The following is a 20819-nucleotide window of genomic DNA, read 5'->3' as shown; positions in this document are numbered from 1 at the left end:
CATCAATGGACAGATCAGGGAAACACAAACTAAACAGAGATACAGTGAAACTAACAGAAGTTATGGACCAAAGGGATTTAACAGATATCTATAGAGTATTTTATCCTAAAACAAAAGAATATACCTTCTTCTTCTTAGCATCTCATAGTACCTTCTCTAAAACTGACCACATAATCAGTCACAAAGCAAACCTTAACAGATATAGGAAGATTGAAATAATCCTATGCATTCTATAAGATCACTACAGATTAAGGCTGGTCTTCAACAAAAACAAAAACAACAGAAAGCCAAAATACACATGGGAGCTGAACAACGCTCTACTCAATGATAACTTGGTCAAGGAAGAAATAAAGAATGAAATAAAAGACTTTTTAGATTTTAATGAAAATGAAAATACAACATACCCAAACTTATGGGACACAATGAAAGCATTTCTAAGAGGAAAACTCATAGCTAGGAGTGCCTCAAAAAAGAAACTGGAGATAGCATGCACTAGCAGCTTGACAGCACACTTAAAAGCTCTAGAACAAAAGAAAGCAAATTCACCCAAGAGGAGTAGATGGCAGGAAATAATCAAACTCAGGGCTGAAATCAACCATGTAGAAATAAAAAGAACTATACAAAGAATCAACCAAACCAGGAGCTGTTTTTTTTTGAGAAAATCAACAAGATAAATAAACCCTTAGCCAGACTAACCAGAGGACAAGAGACAGTATCCAAATTAACAAAATCCAAAAGAAAAAGGGATATATAACAACAGAAACTGAAAAAATTTCAAAAAGCATCAGATCCTATTAGAAAAGCAAATACTCAGCACAACTGGAAAATCAGGAAGAAATGGACAATTTTCTAGACAAATATTAAATACCAAAGTAAAATCAGAGTCAGATAAACCATCTAAACAGTGCCATAACCCCTAAAGAAATAGAAACAGTCACCAAAGTCTACCAACCAAAAAAAAAAGGCCAGGACCAGACGGTTTAGTGCAAATTTCTAACTGTCCTTCAAAGAAGAACTAATACCAATACTCTTTAAACTATTCCACAAAATAGAAACAGGAGGAACACTACCTGAGTCCTCCTATGAAGCCAAGATTATGCTGATTCCTCAACAACACAAAAACCCAACAAAGAAAGAGAACTTCAGACCAATTTCCCTTATGAATATAGATGCAAAAATACTCAGTAAAATGCTTGACAACCAAATCCAAAAACACATAAAAATGATCATTCACCATGATCAAGTAGGATTCAACCCAGGGATGCAGGGATGATTCAATATATGGAAATCCATTAATGTAACCCACTACATAAACAAAGTCAAAAAAAAAAATAAAACACTTGATCATTTCATTAGATATTGAGCAAGCATTTGACAAAATTTATCATGCCTTGATGTTAAAAGTTTTGGAACAATCAGAAATTCAAGGCACATACCAAAACATAATAAGCGTAATATACAACAAACCAGTAGCCAACATGAACCTAAATGGAGGGAAACTTGAATCTATCCCTCTAAAATCAGGGGCTAGACTCCCTATCTATTCAGTATAGTACTTGAAGTTCTAGCTAGAGCAATTAGACAACAAAAGGATGTCTAAGAGATAGAAATGGGAAAGGAAGAAGTCAAACTATCACTATTTGTAGATGATATGATGGTATATTTAAGTGACCCCAAAAACTCCAGCAGAGAACTCCTAGAGCTAATAACTTCAGCAAAGTGGCTAGATATAAAATATATATATTTGAGATATATAAAATTATCTCAAAGAAATCAGTTGCCTTCCTATACTCAAAGGATAAACAGGCTGAGGATAAAATTAGTGAAACGACACCCTTCAGAATAGTCACAAACAATATAAAGTATCTTGATGTGACTCAACCAAACAAGTGTAAGATCTATATGACAAGAAGTTCAAGTCTCTTAAGAAAGAAACTGAAGAAGACCTCAGAAGATGGAACAATCTCTTTTTTTTTTTTTTTTTTTGGTTTTTCGAGACAGGGTTTCTCTGTGTAGCCCTGGCTGTCCTGGCACTCACTTTGTAGACCAGGCTGGCCTCGAACTCAGAAATCCACCTGCCTCTGCCTCCCAAGTGCTGGGACTAAAGGCGTGCGCCACCACGCCTGGAACAATCTCCCATGCTTGTGGATTGGCATAATTAATATATTAAAAATGGCCATCCTGCTGAAATCAATCTACAGACTCAATGCAATCCCCATCAAAATTCCAACTCAATTCTTCATAGACTTAGAAAGAGAAATTCTCAATTTTATCTAGAATAACAAAAACCCCAGTATAGTGAAAACTGTTCTCAACAATAAAATAACTTCTTCGGGAAATAGCTTCCTAGACCTCAAGCTGTACTTCAGAGCCATAATCACTAAAAACTGGATTTTATTGGTAAAGTGACAGGGAAGTAGATCAATGGAATAGAACTGAAGACCCAGAAATGAACCCACACACTTACAGTCAGTTGATCTTTGACAAAGGAGCTAAAACCATCCAGTGAGAAAAAAGATATTTCCTTTTATTTTCCAAGATAGGGTTTCTCTGTTTAGTCCCTTGGCTGTCCTGGAACTCACTCTGTAGACCAGGCTGGCCTTGAACTCAGAAATCTGCCTGCCTCTGCTGGGATTAAAGGCATGTGCCACCACACCCGGCAACATTTTCCACAAATGGTACTGGTTCAACTGGTGGTCAATATGTAGAAGCATGCAAATTGATCCATTCAGATCTCCCTGTACAAAGCTCAAGTCCAAGTTGATCAACGACCTCCATATAAAAGCAGATACACTGAATCTAATAGAAGAGAAAATGAGAAAAACCTTGAAAACATGAGCACAAGGAAAAAGTTCCTGAACAGAACTCCAATGGCTAATGCTCTAAGAATAAGAGTTGACAAATGGGACCTCATAAAATTGCAAAGCTTCTGTAAGGCACTCTCAATAGGACAAAATTGCAACCAACAGATTGGGAAAAGATCTTTACTAATCCAACATCCTATGGAGGGCTGTACTGGCTGGTTTTGTGTGTCAACTTGACACAGCTAGAGTTATCACAGAGAAGGGAGCTTCAGTTGAGGAAATGCCTCCATGATATCCAACTGTAAGGCATTTTCTCAATTAGTGATCAAGGGGGAAAGGCCCCTTGTGGGTGGGACCATCTCTGGGCTGATAGTCTTGGTTCTATAAGAGAGCAGGCTGAGCAAGCCAAGGGAAGCAAGCCAGTAAAGAACATCCCTCCATGGCCTCTGCATCAGCTCCTGCTTTCTGACCTGCTTGAGTTCCAGTCCTGACTTCCTTTGGTGATGAACAGCAGTATGGAAGTGTAAGCCCAAATAAACCCTTTCCTCCCCAATTTGCTTCTTGGTCATGAAGTTTGTGCAGGAATAGAAACCCTGACTAAGGCAAGGGCTAATATCCAATATATACAAATAACTCAAGAAGTTAGACTTCTGAAAACCAAATTTCCCGAAGAAGTTATTTTATTGTTGAGAACAGTTTTCACTATACTGGGGTTTTTGTTATTCTAGATAAAATTGAGAATTTCTCTTTCTAAAAAAAGGGAAACAGAGATAAACAGAGAATTCTCAACTGAGGAAACTCAAAGGGCTCAGAAACACCTAAAGAAATGTTCGATATCCTTAGTCAACAGGGAAATGCAAATCAACATGACCCTGAGATTCTACCTCACACTGTCAGAATGGCTATGATTGAAAACTTGGGTGACAGCAGATGTGGCAAGGATGTGGAGAAAGAGGAACACTCCTCCATTGCTGGTGGGATTGCAAGCTGGTACAACCATTCTGGAAATCAGTCTGGCTGTTCCTTAGAAAATTAGATGTAGTACTACCTGAGGACACACAGTTATACCCAGAAGATGCTCCAACATGTAATAAGGACACATACTCCACTATGTTCATAGAAGCCGTATTTATAATAGCCAGAAGCTAGAAACAACCCAGATATCTCTTAACAGACGAATGGATACAGAAAATGTGGTACATTTACACAATTAAGTATTACTCAGCCATTAAAAACAATGACTTATGAAATTTATAGGCAAATGGATGGAACTCGAGAATATCATCCTGAGTGAGGTGACTCAGTCACAAGGGAAGAAACATGATATGTACTCACTGATGAGTGGATGGATATTAACCCAAAGGTTCGGAATACCCAAGATACAATTCACAGACCATGTGAAGCCTAAGAAGGAAGATCAAAATGTGGATGCTTCAGTACTATTTAGAAGAGTGAACAAAATACTCACAGGAGGAAAATATGGAGACAAAGTGTGGAGCAAAGACTGAAGGAAAGGCCATCCAGAGACTTTCCTACATGGGGATCCATCTCATATTTAGCCACTAAACCTGGACATTATTTGGGATGGCGGGAAGTACTTGCTAATATGTCTGTCTCCTGAGAGGTTCCGCCAGAGCCTGACAAATACAGAGGAGAAAGCTTGCCACCAGCCATTTGGATGAGCTCTGGGGTCCCTTAAGGAGGAGTTGGAGAAGGAACTGAAGGAGCTGAGGGGGTTTGCAGCCCCATGGAGTGAGCAACAGTGTCAACAGGCCAGACACACACCCCCACCCAGAGCTCCCAGGGACTGGATCACCTTTAGAATCTAAAGGACATTTGTAATGAAAGATTTAATGATGATGTATAGCTGAATTTCTGGAGAGAGGCACTTTTTAATTATATATTTTATTTACATTTCAAATGTTAGCCCCTTTCCTAATTTCCCCTCCAAAATCCCCTATCCCATTCCCGCCCCAGTTACTCCCCAACCCAACCACTCCTACTTCTTGAACCTGTCATTCCCCTATACTGGGACATAGAACCTTCACAGGATCAAGGGCCTCTCCTGCCATTAATAACCAACTAGGCCATACTCTGCTACTTAAGCACCTAGAGCCACAAGTCCTACCATGTGTTTCCCTGGGTGATTTAATCCCAGGTAGATCTGGGGTTACTGGTTAGTTCATATTGTTGTTTCGCCTAGGGGACTGCAAACCCCTTGAGCCCCTTGGATACTTTTTCTAGCTCCTTCATTGGGAACCCTGTGCTCTATCCAATGGATAACTGTGAGCAACCACTTCTGTATGTGTCAGGCACTGGCAGAGTCTCTCAGGAGACAGCTTTATTGGGCACCTGTCAGCATCCAAAATAGTGTCTGAGTTTGGTGGTACTTTGTAGGATGGATCCCAAGGTGGGGCAGTCTCTGGATGGTCATCCCTTTAGTCTCGGCTCTGAACTTTGTCTCAGTAACTCCTTCCATGGGTATTTTGTTTCCCCTCCTAAGAAGGATCAAAGTATTGGGTTACCTCATTCAAGATGATATCCTCCAGATGCATCCATTTGCCTAAGAATTTCATAAATTCATTGTTTTTAATAGCTGCATAATACTCCATAATATAAATGTACCACATTTTCTGTATCCATTCCTCTGTTGAGAGGCTTCTAAGTACTATCCAGCTTCTGGCTATTATAAATAAGGCTGCTATGAACATAGTAGAGCATGTGTCCTTGTTACAAGTTGGAGCATCTTCTGAGTATGTGCCCAGAAGTGGCATTGCTGGATCTTCCAGTAGAACTATGTCCAGTTTTCTGAGGAACCGCCAAACTGATTTCCAGAGTGGTTGTACCAGCTTGCAATCCCACCAGCAATGGAGCAGTGTTTCTCTTTCTCCACATTCTTGCCAGCATCTTCTGTCACCCGAATTTTTGATCTCAGCCATTCTGACTGCTGTGAGGTGGAATCTTCTGGTTGATTTATAAGGACAACATTTAATTGGGACTGGCTTACAGGTTCAGAGTTTCAGTCAATTATCATCAAGGCGGTAACATAGAGGAGCCAGGCAACCATGGTGCAGGAGGAGCTGAGAGTTCTACATCTTCATCTGAAGGCGGCTAGAAGAATACTGACCTCCAGAAAGTTAGGATGAGGGTCTTAATGCCCACACCCACAGTGACAAACCTATTCCAATGGGTCCACACCTCCTCCTCCTCCTCCTCCTCCTCCTCCTCCTTCTCCTTCTCCTTCTCCTCCTCTTTTTTGTAAAAGAAACAAAATTTTTTTATGTTATTACAATTTTTATTAGATATTTTCTTCATTTACATTTCAAGTGCTATCCTGAAAGTCCCCTAGACCCTCCCCCCCCACCCTGCTCCCCAACCCACCTACTCCTGCTTCCTGACCCTGGCATTCCTCTATAGGGAGGCATACTAAGTTTGCATGTTCTCTCTTCCCAATGATAGCTGACTAGGCCATATTCTGCTACATATGCAGCTAGAGACATGAGCTCTGGGGTACTGGTTAGTTCATATTGTTATTCGTCCTATAGGGTTGCAAACCCCTTCAGCTCCTTGGGTACTTTCTACCTTCTAATGATGCCATTTTCTGTGCTGAGCATATACAAACCATTACAGGCAGTGGCTTCAGGTTCAACTCTCTCTAGTTTGCTTTTAACTGTGCTGCACTTGGGAGAAGTCACAGCTATTGTGCCCCCAGGTTTTGATCTGTTTTCACTGTTTCTTAAATACACTAGACTTCTTCTCCAGTAGCCTATTCCCCCACCATTTCCTTTCACATGTGCAATTCAGGTCAAAAGCCTGGGTTCTAACTGCCCTAAGTTGGATGACATTTGTAGAAGTTAAGTTGGGTTCTTCATCCCTGCCCCATGCTCCCAGAAATAATACTCAGTTTCAAGATATATTTATACATACCTTGGCCACATAGCTAGACTTTGACTACAGCAAATAACTAACTTAAAATAACCCATTTATTTTAACCTACATTCTGACATGGCTGGTTGCCTGTGCTCAGGTAACTCTTGTTAAATCTTCCTTGGTAAATCTCTCCCACTTGGCTCTATCCCAGAATTCTTTCTGCCTCCCAGATATCTCACCTCCTGCTTCCTGCCTAAGTCATAGGCCATCAAATTTATTATTGACAGGTGCCACATTCATATAGACATAAGATATATTGTTACATAACAGCATGATGCCTCCTGGTATACATCAGCTTCTCACATGAGGAATTATGTCTAAGAATATGTCAAACTCTAAAGGTGCAATTTTATTTTAAAAGGAATTTTAATGCATTTTTACCCAGAAATACAGAATACTGAGATGGGCAAACTAAAGCCCTTTCCTTGCTATGTATACATCATTAATGTCAACTGTTTAAAAATAGATGCCTCTGAGGTAGTTTACTGTGTGTTTTATGGTTGAGAAGTCTTAAATATAGATATAAGTCAGAGTATGATTTCTACATGACAGTAAATGCAGCCTATGACACTAACTGGGAAAGAATAACAAATGAAAGTTGCCTTAGATTGTACTCATTAGGCTTTTTCTTTTAATTAGGTTACAGTTCAAGATATTCTGACTAGGTTGTGATACCCTAGAACTAATCCAAAGATTTCCATGTTTGATGGACAGTTAATATTTATTCTCTCTATTATTTGTATAGATGAGTGGTTTGCCGTTTGCCATTGCAGAATTTGTGTTTATATTAGAGCATGAAAATGTTAGATGAATTTACAGATTAATTTGATTTTTGTTCAGAACAAGAGCATAGGTCACTTGTCAACTTGTCAACAAACAAAACTGAAGAATTGATGTGTTTAAAAGTGAAAATTTCAACTTCTTTATTTTGAAGATTTTTTTTATTAAAACTGCTGTTAAAATTGAGGTCAGAAAATATCCAATTTGAATAAACATGATGAAAGGTCAGAAGGTGAAAGCAAGCACAAAGGCTGCTGTGGATCAGGTAGCAGAAGATTACAAATAGAAATTAGTCAGCAGTGAAACTTGTATTTATTTCTAACAGACAAGAGTCAACTGCCCACAAGTATTTTAATATTTGGAAATTTTCTGAGGGAATTCAATCCTGATGTTCAGGAAGCATTGGTTGTTCTCTGTTATTTTTCTTGGGTAGGAAATCGAACTATTCTAATCACCTTGAAGCCACTTTGGATCCCACTCAGTTATGGTCTTATATTGTAAGAAGCTCACCACACTACTTATCAAATATGAGTTCATGCATTCTCTTTTTGCTTCATTTATTTATGCAATTGCTGTAGGTACTATAATGGTGTCAGGAACATATTCTCTTAGACTTAATTAGTAAACTCTATTTAAAAGATGTTTACTTCAAAAACTAAACCAAAATTTTAATAATGTCATAATGAAAGTTAAAACAATAAAACTTATAGTAAATGATAGATCTTTATTGTAATGGACTTTACAATAATTTCTTAGACATGACACCAAAATAATTTTTGAAAAGGGGAAAATTAGATCATCAAAATGTAAACTTTGTTAGTATATGAATCATGAATTACAATGAGGAGGCTCCTCAAAAAATTCAAAATATAATTATTTGTATTTCAATAATCAATCAAAGGGTATATGGTGGTTTGCTTGAAAAATGGCCTCCATAGGCCAATAGGAAATGGCATTATTAGGAGGTATGGGCTTGTTGAAGTAGGTGTAGCCTTATTCTAAGAAGTACTTCACTTAGAGTGGGCTTTGTGATTTCAAAAGCCCAAATCAGTGCCAGAAGGGCTCTCTCTTCTCTTCTCTTCTCTTCTCTTCTCTTCTCTTCTCTTCTCTTCTCTTCTCTTCTCTTCTCTTCTCTTCTCTTCCTCTCTCTCCTTCCACTTCTTCAGCACTAAGTCTGTCTGCATATCACCATGTTCCCTGACATGATAACTGTTAATGGATTAACCTCTGAACCTATAAGCTAGCCCCAACTAAATAAAATTTCCTTTATAAAAGTTGCCTTGGTCATGGTGTCTCTTCAAGGCAATAGAATCTCTAATAAAGACAGGGCATAAAATATACAAGTTGATGTGAAGTAGAAGTTTCAGGATATGTCAGGTGATATAGACATAAGTGGTGTTTTGCTAAGACAAACTCACATGGTGTTCTGTTTACAGAAGACCCATGGGAGGACACTTGATGTTTGAGGAAAGTATGAATAGGACTCAATGGACAATGATGGTCTACTTGTGTAGTTATCTTTGCAACAATTCATTGGTCTAGCATCTTCATCTTCATTGATCTTCACTTCATTGAGAAAGGCATGGAAGAAACCTCCTAGTGTCCCAGATGGTCCTGGTTACTCCTGATGACTTGTGCCAATTTGGTGGAGGCTTGGTGGTTTCTGACAGATCATGCCACCACTGCTGATTTGAGTTTACTATCCTGAGACTACTGAACTAAACTTTGGTATCCTAACAGAGATTGGAATCTCCCCAAGGAACTATTTCTAAACATATCAACATCCCCTTGTCCTATCTTTTCTTCCCTATCCTTAAACACTGGGTTAGAAGGGGGCTTGACATATTTGAGTACCAATATTAAAAGTAACTTTTAAAAAATCTTAGTCTACATTGATGGGATATTAGTTTTCTCTCTCTCTCTGTCTCCCTCTGTATTAATCATATTATCCAAGGTATACAATCAACTTATATTCATCAGTAGATAAATAGATGAAGACAATGCTATGTATGAACAGAATGTTCAACCTTAAAATAAAGATAATACATTTTTATATGTGATGATATTGATGAATTTGAATGGCAAATATTAAGTCAAATATATTGTCCATGTTTACTTTAGTATGTAGAATGTGAAAGAATTAAATTTAGAGAATTAGTGAATGAATGGTATAGAGGATGCTGTGTAGAGAGATACAAGATATGCTATATAGAGAGCATCAAGTTTTAGTTAAAAAGAAAAAAATGAGTTCAAGAGATTATTTTGCATTTCTTGATGACTAGAGTTAGTTAATAGTACACTTGAAAGTTGCTAATGGAATACGGTTTAAGTGTTCTCATAGCAACATAAAGGCTGTATATTTGAGGTGATACATATTTTAAGTAATTTGATTTAAAATATTAAAATACCACATTTCATACAACAAACATAATTACATTTACTTATCCACTAACATACTTTAAAAGTCTTTGCTGAAACTGACTTTATCCAGAAAATGAACTCCAGAATGTTAGAATTAATTCACAAGGCTCAACATTGAAAGATAAATGAGTCACTGGGAAAAATATCAACTACATATCTAAATGGCCATTTCTCCAAAGGCAGAAAAATGAACAGAACAACAACAAAAAACAAATAAATAAATACTATGTGAAAAGTAGATTATTATTGTCTGGTTGGCTTACAAGTATGTCTTTGATGGTAAGAGGTGCTCTCTAGATTGCTTACAGATGTAGAGAGAATCTCTCTAAATGTTGGTGGCTACATTTTATGAGCAGAGCCTTGAGCATAGCTAAATCTAAAAATATACAAAGTGAAGGCACTCATAATATACTATAAATTATAGAATTACATTCATATGCCATGTATAGAAGGAAAAAAATGGACAGAGAGACAGAAACTTAAGTAGTCATTATCTAAGCTTAACATCAAAGTAAGATTGAGATAGGAAGTACAAAATGATTTGGAATTTTGGTGTAGGATGGTGAAATTTTGTACTTTGTTATATTAGAACACTAATAATCAATATATTTTCTAAAATACATCCTTGAACTATTGAATTTGCATTCCTAATGGATAGAGTTGAGAGAATGTAAATTATATCTCAGCAAGCTTTTCAAAATGTATGCTAACCACAAAAGATTGATTCTTAATTACTTTTTTAATTTACTAAAAGTATATGTGTGTACAGTGTATGGTTGTAATATATCATTGGCTCACAATATTGACTTGTTTAATACTTCTATTATATTTTTATAAAGTCATGGAATGGTAGGGAAAAAAGGAATGGTACTATAAAGGATAGAACAGAATTAGGCACAAGAAGTCGCTAATTGAAGATGTGAACAAGATTGGTAGGCTTATTTTATAACAAGTATATTTTACTTGGTGGGTAATCAAAAATGTAAACAATACTGCTCAATATATATATATATATATATATATATATATATATATATATATATATATATCAGTCCTTCTCTATAGCCACTGTACTGCTTTTTCAAGGAAATAGATAAAGATGTCTACATCTTTAAATAAAATGTCCTCTGACTGCATTTTCATTCATAATTTACTCTTTGTTATCAGTGACTAGGATCCCACCGTTGGATAAATAAATAAATATATAAATAAATAAGATAGGATTTACATGGAAAGTGAATGTTTATCCATCACAATTCCAAGAGAATATATGCTGAACCTTAGCTCCTGTTCATATGAATTACAAAATTGGCATTCTTTGAACAAATATCTATTCCTTATTCTCTGCCAGAACATTTCACAACAGCCAAAAAATAGCAACAACTTCAAACAACTCAGCAGAGGAATATATAAGGACACCAAAGGCTATTTACACAAGAGAAGGAAATCTTGTGATTTGTGATATGAATGAATTTAGATGGCATTATAGTAAGTGAAATAAGCCAAACAAAGACAAAAAATATATTCATTTAAACATGACATTCATGACAGGAGCCCAGCATAGCAGCCCTCTGAAAGGTTCAACCCAGAAGCTAACTGAGACAGATACAGATACCCACAGACAAACATTGAACAGAAGTAAGAGACCCCTGTGGAAGAGTTAGGGGAAGAATTGAAGGCCCTCAAGGATATGGCAACTTCACAGGAAGACCAACAGTATGAACTAACCTGGACCCCTGGGAGCTACCAGAGACCAAACCACCAACCAGAGAGTATACATGGGCTACACAGAGACCCCCAAAACATGTGTAGCAGAAGGTTGCCACATTTGGCCTCAATGAGAGAGGATGTGCCTAATACTGCAGAGACTTGATGCTCCAGATTGGGGAGATGCTGGAGGAGTGGCCTGCCCCTTTAGAGATGAAGGAGGGATGGGGAGAAATTCAGTAAAGAAATTTTGTAAAGAGGGACTGCAAATAGAGTTAACTTTTGGGATGGAAATTAAGTAGCTAGTTAATAATTAAAAATAAAAAATAAAAATGCAAATTGTTTACATTCATAGATAAACACAATAAAGTTTAACTCTCTTTGGTTTGTTTTGCCTTTTTTATTAATTTGGCTGTAGTATTTCTAAAATGTGACACTTTTTACCAAAATAAAATCTCATACTTGGCTGTCATGCACACTGTTGTTTTCTGCATAGAAGCTATGAAATTGTCAAATCAAAGTTTAACTTGTATGAGAAAGTTTTATTTGAATAAGAAAATTTCTTCCATCTAAAGAAACAACTAACTTTTGGAGCTCCATCTTCCTTCTGGTCCACACCTCTACCTGCACACCAACTCCCCAGCATAAAGCTGTGCCTGTTTCCCAGGAGGCCTGATCCCACCCAGGAAAATGAACTCCATTTCTGGTTCACACCTCTAACTGCAATGGAGCAACTGCCTGCACTCCACACCCTACTCCACAGCTCTGTTGGCTTTTTGGGAGGCCTGCTGCTACATGGGTCAACCAGCCCCAGAGGATTGCTATGCCCATGGGTTATCAGGCCAGCCAACACCAGAGAAAACTAGATGACTAAAGGCAAGTGGAAGAACACAATCAACAGAAGCCAACGTAGTGTGGCACCATCAGAATGCAGTTCTCCTACTACATAATACCCTGAATATCATAACACACATGAGGAGAAAAACTATGACTTTAAATCTCATCTTACGAAAATGATGCAGGCATTTTGAAGAGGAAAGAAATAAATCCTTTAAAGAAATACAGGCAAATACAATCAAACAGGTAAAAGAAATGAATAAAAGTATTCAATACCTAAAATTGGAAACAGAAACAAAAAAGGAAAAAATAAAGAAAGACAGAAAAAAAAGAGAAAGAGAAAATAAAGAAAAAACCACATCACACAAATGGAAACAACCTTGGAGATGGAAAACCTATGAAAGACACAAGCATCACCAACAGAATACAAAAGATAGAGGAGAGAATCTAAGGCATAGAAGATTCAATAGAAGAAAATAATATTCTGGTCAAAGAAAATGCCAAATCTAAAAAGTTTCTAACACAAAACATTCAGGAAGTTTGGGGAACCATCAAAGACCGAAGCTAAGACTAATAGGAAAAGAAGAAGGTGAAGATTTCCAATTCAAAGGGACAGAAAATATCTTCAACAAAATCATAGAAGAAAACCTCTGTGAGCTAAAGAAATTGATGGCTTTAAGCATAAAAGCATACAGAACACAAAAAGAATTCAAACATATAAGGCCAGACTTATCAGAATTACACCTGACCTTGCAACAGAGACAGAAGATCCTAGACAGATCTCTATCAGACCCTATGAGACCAAAGATAACAGCCAAGGTTACTATACCCAGCAAAATTTTCAATCACCATAGATGGAGAAACCAAGATATTCTATGACAATGCCATATTTAAGCAATATATTTCTACTAATCTAGCCCTACAGAGAATACTAGAAGGAGAACTTCAACACAAGGAGGGTAAAATACACCAAGGAATACACAAGAAATTAATCATCTCACAGCAAAAGCAAGAGGATCAAACACACACAATACCACCAACAGCAACAAAATAACAGAAAATAACAATCATTGGTTATGAATATATCTCAACATCAATGGACTCAATTTGCAAATGAAAAGACTGGCTAACAGATTGGATATGTAAACAGGAGCTATCATTCTGCTATATACAAGAAACACACCTCAGAAACAAAGGAAACCTCATAGTAAAGGGCTAGTAAAAGGTTTTCCAGCAAACAGTCCCAAGAAACAAGCAGGAATGGCCATTCTAATATCACTGAAAATATATACTCAATCAAAAGTAATCAAAAGAGATGGGGAAAAAACACTCATACTCATCATAGAGAAAAAGAAATCCATGAAGACGACCCATCAATTTTGGACATCTATGTCCCAAATACAAAGGCAGCTACATTCATAAAAGAAACATTACTAGAGCTCAGGTCATACATTGAACTTAACATAATAACAGCGGGAGACTTCATTACCCACTCTCAGCAATGGACTTGTCTTGAAAACAAGTTAAACTAGAAACAAAGAAACTAACAGATGTTATGAATCAAATGTTTCTAACAGATATCTACAAAAGGTTTCATCCCAAAATGAAAGAATATACTTTCTTCTCAGCACCTCATGAAATCTTCTCCAAACTGACCATATAATTGGGCACAAAACAATCCTTGACAGAAACAAAAAATTGAAATAATCCCTTGCATCTCATCAGATCACCATGAATTAAGACTGGATGTAAGCAACAATTGAAACAACAGAAACACCAACAGAGTCAACTACCCTGAACCCTTGGGAGCTCTCAGAGACTGAGCCACCAACCAAAGAACATACAGTGGCTAGTCCAAGAACCCCAGCTCATATGTAGCAGATGTACAGCTCAGTCTGATTGTGAGTCACCCAAAAACTGGAGCAGGGGCTGACACTAAAGCTGTTGCCTGTCTGTGGATTCCACTCCCCAGTAGAGCTGTCTTGTCTGGTATCAATGGGAAAAGATATATATTGTCTAATCCTAACCATGCAGAGACTTGATGCACCAGGGTTTGGGAATGCCCAGGATGTTCCCAACCTCTCAGAGGAGAAGGAGGGAGGAGGGCTTCTGTGAAGGGCGTGCCAGAGGGAGACAGCAATTGGAATTAAAAAATTGAATAAAAATTTAAAAATAAAATGAAAGAAATTTTTAAATTAAAAAAAAAGAAGCAAATAAAACCTTTTCCTTTTTAAACCACATACCACAATGAGCACTCAGTCAGCAAAAGTCAAGGTCACGTTTTATAGATCTCAAATTAGAAACAGATATCTAGAATTGCAACCTTATACATATTTTCTCCATAACTTGTAAATGTAGAAATGTACTATCACAGAATATTCAAAGGGAAAGAAAATATTAACCACATATCTTTCAATTACCAGGGCTTACATGAAACTTACCTAAACATAAATATGTAAGTACATCATAGTTGTTCTCTTGCATTGGCAAAATTTTCTCAGCATAGGAGTAAAAAGAACATGCTACTCATGAAAAGGCAAAGGGTTTAGTTCCAAGCACCCACATCTTAGCCCACAACTGCTGGCAACCTTAGCTTCAAGGGAAGTTGATACTTTCATCTGTCCTTCAAAATCCCAGTACTACACATGATATTCAGACTTTATTTGCTGGCAAAATACCTGTACGCATAAAATTTGAAGAACAAATAAACCTAAACCAACCAAACAAACAGTAACAACTACAACACAAACCTACAAGTTTTAGGCATAGCCTAAAATGCAATGAACCTGAAATACATTAAAATACATCCAGAGAATTGTAAGATGCACAGAGAATTGGTTTGATATGGCTCTCTAGATAGCTCTATGCTCAAAACAGCACTCTGCTTGATATAGCTTTCAGGTTTTCTGCCATAGTAAAAATACATACATACATACATACATACATACATACATACATACATACATACATACATAATTTTAAAGCAGACAAATTCAAAGCAAAAGTATAGGTTCTTTTATATTTATTTCAGCTAGTTGCCTTAAGGTTTTAAATAATCATCAAAGTTTCACTAACAAGAACTCAATCACTGTCAATTTATTTAATTCTTTTATGCATGAGAAACCCATAAAATGAGGAACAAAAGCCAGGCGGTGGTGGCACACACCTTTAATCCCAGCACTTGGGAGGCAGAGGCAGGCCGATTTCTGAGTTCAAGGCCAGCCTGGTCTACAAAGTGAGTTCCAGGATAGCAGGGCTACACAGAGAAACCCTGTCTCAAAACACACACACACACACACACACACACATACACACAAAAGAGGAACAAAGATCCTTCACTGATAACTTAGTAGAGATTAGTGATCCAGATTATTTGTCAATAAAAATATACATCTAAAACGTCAAATAGTGATATCCTCAGTTTTAAAAGTAACTCCAATGAAGTTTGCTTCTACTCAGATTTTATACACAAAATTTTGAGATAGCTTGGAGCAAAGAATACTCTGTGGCCTGTTTTGGTAGCCAGTGCATATGGCCCTATGTTTCCCAGGTCAGAACATAGTTCAACCAGACACTAAAAATCTTAATTGCTGAAGAAGAAAATAAGTGTTTTTACTTACATGCTTGTTTCTTCACCTTTGACTGTCTAATTTTTACGTGGGAACAAATACTGGAAGGTTTAGGAGTTAAGTAGTACTGAAAGAGGAAAAACTGAACTCTCCATGAACTCTTCAACTCAAAGTCCTCTTACCCCTCCCATCTGGGGATTGTTCCCGGAACACTCCTGAACTCTTCACCCCAGAGTACATTCCTGAACTCTTCAACTCAGAGTTCGATCCCCTCCCAACTGAGGACTGTTCCAGGAACATTTTTGAGATAAGGGTTTCCTGGAACAGCCTCAAGAACATTTTTGAGATAAGAACAACCTCAGAGTGTTCCAATAAATCAAGTATATTGCCAAAATATAGGACATGACCCCTTGGTTACGAAAAGCCCCTTGGAAAGTCCCTTGGAATAACCCTTGGCAGAACCCCTTAGTGACGCAAATTTGTATTTTCCCCACCCTGCCTTTCTCCTATAAAAGCTTGTGAAAAATTTGGGCCGGTCGTCGATTCTCCTCTGCACCTCACTTGGTGTATGAGTTTCGACCCCAGAGCTCTGGTTCATGTATTTGCTTGCCGTTGCTTTATAAAATCTTACTCTCTACATCTTGAGTTCGGTCTCAGTGTCTTCTTGGGTGCGCGGCTGTCCCGAGGCTTGAGTGAGTGTCTCCCTTTGGGAGTCTTAGAGTCTTTCAGTACTAAGGACCATCTTTGGCTTGAACAGGGGGTTCTGAGAAAGGAGTATTTGGAAGCAGTGGAATAAGCGATTTGAAGTCAATGATTGGGTACAAACTGACAGCTCTGTAATTGGTTCAACATGGCTCTCTAAATAGCTCTCTGCTCAAAACAACTGTCTGCTTGATATAGCTTTCAGGTTTTCCAGACAAAGGCAGAAAACCTGCTAGAAAAAAAAAATCTAAAAAAGCTGTGTTCACTGTCTAACTTGCTTGTTTGATTTTTCTAACCAAAATCAGAAAACCCATCAGAAAATTCCTAAAATACCTGTTAACTCTCCAAGCAGTTCTCTCTAGGTAGCTCCCTTTTGCAGACTAAACCCCAGTTTTATATTTATATATCAAATCAGTCATATACCCCAGATTCCCTTTTGATTATTCCATGAATCAGTATTTTATGACTTCTGCCCTTAACTTTTAGAAAAAGAAAGCAAGTACATTTTTTTAAAAAATTATAGTAAGTCCTAAGCAGTTCTCTGGACACAGTACTTGTGGTTTACAAATGTAGACATAGACACTTTTTATGTGAGAAATTAAGGTTTCTGATTTCTTACTCCTTCACTGCCTAAGCTTGACTATCCTGGAACTTACTTTGTAAGTTCAGAGATCTGCCTGCCTTCACAGACACAAACAATAAGCTTAGCTGGATAGGATCCCACCCTGAAGTCACCATTCCCACCATACCTGGACCTAAACTTGCTTTGTCCCAGGCTGACTATGAATTCAGAAATCTACCTGCCTTTGTAAATACAAACAATAGACTTATCTGGATGGAACCTTACCCTGAGATCACCACTCCCTAGATTTTTTTGTCTCCTTCCTTAATATCTTTCTGACAACCTGACTTATTGGTACAGCTGTCTCTGTTCTTCTAGGTGTGTGAAGCCCCTCCTATAATTCATATTGTATCCTTATATTTTACATTATTGAGAAATCTTGTAAAGGATAGCTCTTAGACTGATTTATACATTCTTGAACTCCTGTTTTTACAGTTCTTTCCTACAGTCTTAAGAGCTGTCCTAAAGGCTTCAGTGTCACAGAGACATGCTTTTGCTTCCTAGAATTGTGCTGTTTCTAATTATTATGGTGTCATTAAACCAGAGAGGACATTCCTCTAAAAGAGGAACATAAGTAAGCCTTATGCCTACAGCAACTGTCAACACTTGTGGAAGACCATGCCCGGCTGGCCCAGCTCCAGTGATGGAAATCATGTCACACTGCCCCTTCCAAGGTCATGAAGAACTCAGTATTCTAATTCCAGCTCTGTCTTTATCACCCCTACTTCATTCAGAGATGCTGCTATCTTCTCTTCCCTTCTGTATAACAGCAACAATAGTCTATGGTGTGGTTTGAAAAATCACTGGAAAATGTTGGAATTTTAATCATTCAGAGAAGTTCACCATATTGAAGATACCAGTTGCATATATTACTTGAGAGTAATAATAATCAAAAACTTTAACAATTTCCCTGTATTGCTATTGTTTTCCATTTTCTCCCATTATTATGGTTTCTCCTCAAATCTTAAATTAATGTTTAGCCAGTTATGAGCAGAAAAGTACTCATAAAATTTAGTCCCTGGATATATTATGTAATATGTAACAATTAAAACCTATTATAGACCATTCTGAGAACCTAAATAAAGATAAATAAATGGAAAATGAGAATAATCCTGGACCTTACACAATCTGTTATACATGTGTATTACTAAGTCCTTTTCTAAACTGTTCCTGTTAGCAGTTATGGATGAAGCATTGTTGTCAGGCTGTGTTCCATAAAAAAAATTATCAATGCTCCCCTTTTTGCCCAGTAGAATAAAGGAGCTTCTTCTTGTACAATGATAATCAGCTTCCAGAAGCTCTACACTACAGAAAAATGAGGGGAATACAAATAGGATGCACTGAGCCAAAATGGATCTATGGTTCTGCTCTGTCTGGAGCATCTAACATGTTTAGATAATAAAATCAGAGAAGAGAGATACTTTGCATAACTGCAGAATGCAAAGAAACCTCTAAATTAAATCTGGGAGTTCACAGATTACTAAGAAATACCTTAGAGAAAGCCAAGCAAAGAGAAGATGGATAATAGAGAAATGTATTACTCACTTTTATGCAAATCAATGATAGAGAACAAATTCTGTCATACAAAGGCCACAAAATTTGAAAATGGAAGTGTAGAAAGCAACACAGAACAGTAAGTATCTAGAACGGTATCAGAAGCAAGGAATTTAAGATACAATTTGAAGACTACACAACCTGATAATTAAGTTGCAGTGAATCCAGAAAAAGTTAGACATTTACTCTATTCTAACTTCAGAGTTAGATGTATGTTTCTCTGTTGTGGAAATCAATGAATAAACTGATGGACTAGTAGGCATCATCAAATGTATGCAGACCATCTTACATGGGAAACACAATTGAGTCAGAATTAGTTAATGATGATATAAAAGGCTTTTGTAGTTTGCATATTTATGGAATGATGAATATTAAAAGACTTAAACAAGCTATTACATACTTCTCTTGTCATCATTCATGCAACTCAATTGTATAAAAATCTGAGATGTTTGACTTCTTTTCATGGACCTGGTACTGTATTTTGCTATCTTGTTGAGTTGCAAAACCATTTATATCCATGTCTTGTACATTCATCTATTTCCCTTAAGGTCAGTATTTCACCTTGTCATTTTCTATGTTAACCAGAAAACTGCTGATCATTCAGAAATTTCTACTGTGGCAAAAAAACAAAAAAACAAAAAACCTAAAGAATACAATTTTATGTTTTAAAATTGCAACATGGATATTTTTAAACATAACAAAAGTATATTCTTTTGGGGAGAGAAGGTTGAGACAGAGTTTCTCTGTGTAGTCCTGGCTGTCCTAGAATTCACTCTGTAGACCAGGCTGGCCTCGAACTAGGAAATCCACCTGCCTCTGCCTCCCAAGTGCTGGGATTAAAGGCATGTGCCACCACTGCCTAACCAACAGAAGTATATTCTTTAACCAGAAACCATTATAGTTGTTATAGCTTCTTAAGGGTAACACATTAATCAGAGACAAAGTTCACCATGGTCTCTTACAGCAGAGCAAAATATTTATTTCAAATTTCCCCATAAATATATTTATGAGATAACCCCGAACACCAAAGAATGTAACTACTAAGTGTCCCATGGTTAATATTATAAGTTCTGTCACTTGAGCTTCTCAGTTTATTATGTACATTATTACACTGACAAAGACTTTAAAGGAGCACTTTGTTATACAGCAAAATAGCTTTTAATTAAAACAATTTTAATAAAAGTAATCTGAGGAAAAATATGCCTCATCGTCGCTCTTGGGTATTTTGTAGATTAAAGCTTCTTATATCATAAATTGTATGTTCTTATAAAATAATTATCTTTGAGATAAATGCTAAAATAATATTATTTTATAGCAATATATTTGAAAGCAATGCAAATATAACTATACCTTCAGATATATTACTAGAGTTACATTTTTAGAATCTTAAACCTTTTATATGTTTTAATACTTTTTCATAAGCCTAGTTTCATATTTGGCTATAGTAGCTTGCAATCTAAAAGTTAATAACACCCTACTTTTTGTAAAATAAAATCTCATCAAAATTCAAATAGAGAACACCCAGACCCTAAGAGAACACAAATGCCAGACCAGGCTACTATACCCAAGAAAATTCTCAATTAACATAGACAAAGATACCAAGATATTCCATGATAAAACCAAACTTACACAATATCTTTCCATAATTCCAGCCCTACAAAGGATAATAGAAGTAAAATTCCAACACAACTAGAGATACTACAACCTAGAAAAAGCAAGAAAATAATCTTCTTTCAATAAATCCAAAGGATCATAGCCACACAAACATAATTCCACCTCTAACAACAAAAACAACAGGAAATAACAATAACTTTTCCTTAATGACTCTCAAAATCAATGAACTCAATTCCCCACTAAAAAGACAATGTTATGAGATCCCATTTATCGATTGTT

The 20819-nt window shown here is 36.8% G+C and overlaps 1 long non-coding RNA gene and 1 pseudogene across 1 annotated transcript in view; both read right to left on the bottom strand.

Moving 5' to 3' along the window:
• LOC110310105 overlaps positions 1-16164 on the bottom strand; it is a 70016-nt gene extending 53852 nt beyond the window's left edge. Inside the window, exon 1 of the long non-coding RNA XR_002379800.2 lies at positions 16100-16164. This is a non-coding gene — a long non-coding RNA (uncharacterized LOC110310105). The remainder of the gene's footprint in view (positions 1-16099) is intronic.
• Positions 16165-16951: 787 nt separating this feature from the next.
• Positions 16952-17018, bottom strand: LOC115030451 (annotated as a pseudogene).
• Between the last annotated feature and the right edge of the window lie 3801 nt (positions 17019-20819).

This window comes from Mus caroli, chromosome 2 (genome assembly GCF_900094665.2).
Source record: "Mus caroli chromosome 2, CAROLI_EIJ_v1.1, whole genome shotgun sequence".
Taxonomy (NCBI): domain Eukaryota; kingdom Metazoa; phylum Chordata; class Mammalia; order Rodentia; family Muridae; genus Mus; species Mus caroli.
This window is presented reverse-complemented; position numbering and strand designations above follow the sequence as displayed.